Source organism: Musca vetustissima, unplaced genomic scaffold (assembly GCF_032173495.1).
Source record: "Musca vetustissima isolate MV318-11 ecotype Yass unplaced genomic scaffold, APGP_CSIRO_Mvet_v1 utg2188, whole genome shotgun sequence".
Classification (NCBI taxonomy): domain Eukaryota; kingdom Metazoa; phylum Arthropoda; class Insecta; order Diptera; family Muscidae; genus Musca; species Musca vetustissima.
Window position 1 is genome coordinate 254,036 of NW_026879922.1, and position 7,104 is coordinate 261,139.

At 35.3% G+C, this 7,104-nt stretch overlaps 1 protein-coding gene across 1 annotated transcript in view; it reads right to left on the reverse strand.

Annotated features, from left to right (window-relative positions):
* Positions 1–579, reverse strand: part of LOC133325139 (uncharacterized) — an 84,774-nt gene extending 84,195 nt beyond the window's left edge. The window contains exon 1 of the mRNA XM_061533963.1: positions 500–579. The gene's annotated coding sequence lies outside the window, so the exon portion shown is untranslated. The remainder of the gene's footprint in view (positions 1–499) is intronic.
* Between the last annotated feature and the right edge of the window lie 6,525 nt (positions 580–7,104).

A 7,104-nucleotide genomic window follows, 5' to 3' on the forward strand; every position in this document is an offset into this window, starting at 1 on the left:
GTGTGCTCCAAACTCCTAATGTTTTTCCGACTAACACGAAATTTGGCACTTTTTTTTTTTTTTTTTTTTTGAAATTGGTGAAGATGCAGCCATAGCTTCCATATTTCGAACGGGTGTCAGATTGAAATTGCCGGCATATAGAATAGCGTCTATCAATTTTGCTATAAATCATTTTCCATAAATTTGTCCCATGGTACGCATACGACTGTAAATCTGTCCGAATTAATTTAAATTTATCATAGGTTGCAGATTAACATGAGTATGTTCCTTCGAGGGAACATTGGCATGCAATTGTAAGGATACATATGTGGAATATAGAAAAAAAAATATTTTTGTTAAGAAAAAAATTTCCAATCTCTTCAGACTATTTTTTATAAAATTCTCACATTTTCTCTTCTCCCTATATTTTCATTTAATTTTCCCCATAATTTGCTACGAATAAAAATACAAATAACAATAATAGTAATAGTAATAATCAACATTGCAATTTATTACTTACCACACAAAAACGCTGGTAAACGTAATGAAGAAAAATTTACGACTTCGTGTCTTTAAGCCGTTGACTGGAGCCTTATATTTGGGATGCGGTTACGGCTAACGCAGACACACACACACAAGGGGAGGGAGAAATTTGGCCAATTAAAAAGAGTCCACAATTAATGAAATTCTTTGGCCCGTCTCTTAGTTTATCTGTTTCTTGAATCTGCAAGAAAAAAAGTGTTGAAAGAAAACAGAAGCGAAGGGGAAAAATTATAAAAAAACTCAAAATAATTTTCAATTTATTTATTCTGCAGTTGTACGAAACGTTTTCACTAAAATAATTAAAACATAAAATAAGAACATAATCAGCCAACATGAAAAAATGAAATAAAGAAAAAAAGAAGAAAGCAAACCGACAAAAAAAAAACTGTACATGATTTACAAAACAGTTGCAACATACATTTTGGACACTTTACACATTTCTAAGCTAATGGTTTTCGGGTTGCAGCTTCGCTTTCGCATTCTGTACACACACACACAAAGAGGAGAAGAAAAAAAAACTGCCTTTTGGTCGAATGAATGTTAATGCGAAACCAGCCAAAAGGAAAATGTAAATACCAAACACGAATCATGTTATTTAATTTTTCTGGATTAGCAAATTGCGTGAGTATGTGTGCAATGTAAGTGCATCAGTATATGTGTATGTGTGAGAGTGCTCTTCCTTGCATTTGGAAACATTCCTGACATGCCAAACCTCAAATACCCCAAAAAATGTTTTTTTCCTCAAATATGGGTCGTCCCATTCAGTACGGCGGTATATTCTTTAATTGAGACAGGCTGAGGGGCTAAGAGGCTTCTTTGTTGCTGTTGGTTTGCGTTTTTTTTTTTTTTTGGCGAATAGTGTATAAAAACCACTTGCGAATGTGGCGGCATTAATAAATGGTATAAATTACAAACTATTTGGCTAGATGCCAAAAATTTTTCACAATTACAACGTGAAAATGTTACCAACGCGAGCATCGCTTCACCATTCAACCAGTTAGCCAACTATCGTGCGGCTTGATGACCAGAGAAGAATGCTGGCATGTGTGTGTGTGTGTGTGTGTGTGGATAGGAGAATAGCATTAAAACCTAAATAGCTTGAAGCTCTAATTTTTGATGGGGAAAAATTAGGAATGTGTATTTGTGTGTGTAACCAAAAATGTGTTGGCATGAGAATAGTTTCATTCCATATGTGAGTATGGAATATAAAAATTATAAGTTAATAATTTAATTTAAGTAGAAGAATATTTTAATACTATAAGGACCTATTAAAGAGAAGGTGCAAAGGAAATCCCCCTTTTTTTGAAAAATCCTCGGTTTATTATAAACATTTAACTTTCTGCATAGCTCGAGCCGTGAAAAATTTCGGGATATTATGCATATCGTGGGTGGTAGTGGTAATATTTTTTTAGAATTACCAGCTGAGCATTCACAACGCTTTGGATACGTGGAGTGGGTGCTTCATCAATTTAATTTTAGAACAATACTTTATTTAGTACTAAAGCACATTTGTCACTCGGTGGGTATTTTAATAAACAAAATTATCGTATTTGTGATTCTGAAAACTCTAAAGTAATTGAAGAAAGTGCACGTTCTTTTGTCCGAGACATGGGATCGAAAAAATAATTCGTCCGAAGGTGTGATTTGACTTTACAGACATACGTAAATCAATCCTAAAATGTCTGAAATGGGTTTAGTGCAAATAACCATGGGGTCTAAAAAATATTTCGTTGAGGCACAGTTTGGACGAAGCAAAGTGTATTTATTCTTATTAGTCATAAGGCTGAGGGTATGCAAAACGAAATATTATAAAAAAATCCACTTGAATGAGTATTCGTTAGCAAATATTAAAAAATTGGTCTGAAAGTTTAATATGGGGGTTATGTCATAACATAGACCTTGGAAAAAATATTCTCTAAAAATACAACGCAGTCCTTGAAAAAATATTCCTGGTTCTTGAAAACCCATTATTCGAAAAATCTCCGCTTGGGCTGATCAAACTACTTCAAACTCCGTGCTTACAGCGGGTTTGGAAAATATTCACAAAAAATCCGCGTTTGATGAACCTTGAAAAAAATTATTCTTTTTTCACCCTTATAATTACCTTTGAAAAACTTTTCAGTAAAAAATATTTCTTATAATGATCTTGAAGAAATATTCTTTAAAATATCCACGCTTATAATAAACCTTGAAAATAAAAATAATTACGCTTTAAAATGGTCATTGAAAAAAAAATTTTTATAAAAATCCACGCTTATAATAGACCTTGAAAAACGTTCATTACGAAATCCACGCTTATAATGGATCTTGAAAAAAACATTGAAATATCCACGCTTTTAATTATCCGTACCTTGACAAAATAGTCTTTAAAATACCATGCCTATAATGGATACTGAAAAAAAGGAAGGAAGGCCGACATTATGATACCCTTCACTACTATGGGCATACTCAACAGATGTGTTCAATTGACGTCGCATTTTTCAAAAAATATAGACTTGAAATTGGACGAACTTATGCAATCTTTATCTATATGTGAACGGATCTTTGTCCTATTTCATAATATACCTATATATGTATTGAACAACGTGTTAATATATTTTAGATCTTTGGTGCATTATTTACAGAAAATCGGACGAAAGTATATGTGGAAGCTATATCGAAATCTGAACCGAATCGCCCATAGTTTGGGTCTTTGGTGCATCTAAATCTGTATCTAAATCTCAAGAGATTTCAACTAAACTTTACACACCAACTTCAGTGCGTTGTGCAAAATTCTGTGCGAATCGGTCATATTTTGGGTCGTTGGTGCACCATTTACTGAATCTACCTACAAATGTGAACCGATTTCAACGAAACTTTACACACAGTAGATTATACCAACTTCAGTGCGTTGTGGAAAATTTTGTTCCACAACGCCTGTATCATGTTTACAAATTATAATTGACGATCTAGACAGATCACACATGTCTAGATCGACTCAGCTAGTCAAGATATGACGATCGGTATACCTAAAGGTGGGTCTAGAATTAATATTACGCGGCGTTACATACTTTTGGGGCTGCACAAAGCTAAAATGGGCCTTGAAAAATTAATATTGAACCAGTAAGGAAAGTAGTAAAGTCGGACGGGGCCGACTGTATGATACCCTTCACCACTATGGGTATATTAAACAGGACTATTAACATGAAATTGGATGAAATAAAATATGTGATATTTATCTAAATGTGAATCTACCTAGATCTATCCATAAACATGTCATTCGTTTGTTACAATGGGACAAAAGTATGTAAATCGACTTCAAACAAATATAAATAGGTCATCCGTTGGCCTATATCTGTACTTCTAGAAAACGCAACTACGTAATTCTATGCTCAATTTTGTAAGCTGTGCAAAATTTGATGTCAATCCGACTAACATGAGCAGTTTGATGCCCAATTTACTTGAAATCGGGCGAAAATATATATGGAAGCTTTATACAAATATTAAGCGATTTCAAACAAACTTGTCACAGGTTAGGTTATACTAATTTCAGAACGTTTTATTCCAATTGGTTCCTTAGTACGTCAATTACTTAAAATCAATCTATAATAAAAGGGAGCTATATCTAAATCTGGACCGATTTTCACGAAACTTGGCAGACATCATTCCAGGCTCAATTAAGTACGTTATGCCAAATTTCGTGCAAATCGAAGGATATATAGGGACTTTGGTGCACCATTTACATGAAATCGGACGAAAATATATATGGGAGCTTTATCTAAATCAGGACCGATTTTCTCAAAACTTGGCAGACATCACTCTAGGCTGAATTCAGTACGTTATGCCAAATTTCCTGCAAATCGAAGGATATATAGGGACTTTCGTGCACCATTTACATAAAATCGGACGAAACTATATATGGGAGCTTTATCTAACTCAGGACCGATTTTCTCAAAACTTGGCAGACATCACTCTAGGCTGAATTCAGTACGTTATGCCAAAATTTCCTGAAAATCGAAGGATATATAGGGACGTTGGTGCACCATTTACATAAAATCGGACGAAACTATATATAGGAGCTATATCTAAATCAGGACCGATTTCTGGAAACTTGGCAGACATCACTCTAGGCTCAATTCAGTACGTTATGCCAAATTTACTGCAAATCGAAGGATATATAGGGACTTTGGTGCACCATTTACATAAAATCGGACGAAACTATATATGGGAGCTATATCTAAATAAGGACCGATTTTCTCGAAACTTGGCAGACATCACTCTAGGCTCAATTCAGTACGTTATGCCTAATTTCCTGCAAATCTATGGATATATAGGGACTTTGGTGCACCATTTACATAAAATCGGACGAAACTATATATTGGACCTATATCTAAATCTGGACCGATTTTCTCAAAATTTGGCAGACATCACTCTAGGCTTAATTCAATACGTTATGCCAAATTTCGTGCAAATCGAAAGATATATAGGGACTTTGGGGCACCATTTATATGAAATCGGACGAAACTATATATGGGAGCTATATCTAAATCTTGACCGATTTTCACGAAACTTGGCAGACATCATTCTAGACCTAAATGATTAGGCTGTACCAAATTTCGTGCAAATCGAAAGATATATAGGGACCGTTTACATTAAATCGGTTAAATATATATATGGGAGCTATATCTAAATCTGAACCGATTTTTCCCAATTTCAATAGGGTTCGTCTTTGGGCCAAACAAATGAGCTGTGCCAAATTTCATCCAATTCGGATCATAAATGCGACCTGTACTTTGCTCACAAAAATACATGGACAGACAGACGGACGGACGGACGGACATGCTTAAATCGACTTAAAAAGTGATTCTATGCATATTCTCAAAAGGAACCATGGGTCTATCTCGTTTCCTTTTGCCTGTTACAAACATATGCACAAAGACATAATACCCTGTACCACAGTGTGGTGAAGGGTATAAAAATTAAAAAAATCGTCAAAAATCATCGCTTATAACGGTCACCAAACAAATATCTTTAAAATAATTCAAGATTGACACCGCGAATAGTGGGGTAAGGGGACCCCACTATTCGCGGTGTCACTAAAAAAATTTAAAAATCCACGAAATTAGGAATCTTTGAAAAAATAATATTAAAAAATCAATGCTCTTATAGATCCTGTATTTATTTAAACACGCTTATAAAGACCCTTGAAATACTATACATTTTCAAAAAGCTCTATAATTTTTAATTTATAACGATTTCTGCTGCTTAATTTGATTGAAATCTCTAATTAACTAATAAATTAGAGATTTCAATCAAATTAAGACTTAAATTTATATATTATTGGCATGCCTATATATTATTATGAAGATTTGTCCTTGGACATTTTTTATCATAATGAAAACAACTTCGTTCCCCTACATGCAGTATAATACCATCATCTAACTGACTGATTAACTAGTCCGCCGTCTAGTTATAATAGTTCGCCCATGTTTGTTTATGTGCAACTACCAACATCGATTCAGGCAAGTGTCTCAACTACGCTATTTTTCTTCTTCTTACTTCAACTCATGCATGAGTTGGCTGGTGATTTTTCTTTTACTTTTTTTGCAAGTCTCACCCCCCTTGGGCTTTCATTTACTTCGTTTCCTCCTACTTCGTCGGCAATGTGGAAAAATTGATAATTAGCTCAAAAAACTATAAACACTGAATAAACCAAAACTCATACACATCAACAAACACACGCGGAACGACTCACTGAACAACAACATCAACAACCTGTACGAGAATCAGCACAACCCGCACAGCCCCAACATTGAAATGTAGATCAGTGGATCAATGGCGCATGAATAGAAAAAACATGCACTCACACATATACACACACAGTGTGAGTGAGAAGTATGAAAGCAAAAAACAAGCAAATCATACCAACATTCACATGCAACAAGCAACACACAAACAACAAAAAATTATACAGTTGCAGCTTACCGTTGCAGGTCTTTGCCAATGTATGGCAGCAACAACAACAAAAGCGTTGCAAAATAAAACTGTTTGGATGAAAATCGCTGTTTTTTTTCGTCGTCATCATCAGGAGTTTCCATAACTGGCTTATAACTGAAGATTTTTAGCGATGTAAGTAAACAGAGGCTGGCTGGTTGGTTGGATGGGGATATACTCGCTGCTCTCTTTCAATAAAAATGATGAATGGCATAAAAGCATGATAACTATGATAGCAAGCAATGCAGCAGTCAACCAACAACTATACGTACGCCTCAACCGCCTATTGATTTTTCTCCAGTTACCACCTCTCCACACCAATCACCTGCGTTTGGAAAATTCCCTTCAAACCATCCAAATATTGTGTGGATGGAGTTTGCAGACTGAATGCCTGGCTGCCTAGCCAACTGACTGACTCCCTGTCTGTCTGTCTGTCTGGCTGCCCGTAAAAACAAAGACTTCGTAGAAATTACAGCGCATAAATAACCATTGAATAAATTGCTAGCTGGATGGCTGACTGTCTGACTGCATGCCTTGCTTACACTCACACTCCCTGACTGACGGGCTGACTGCCTGCCTGCCTTGTATTTGCCTCTTGGTGGTACAATT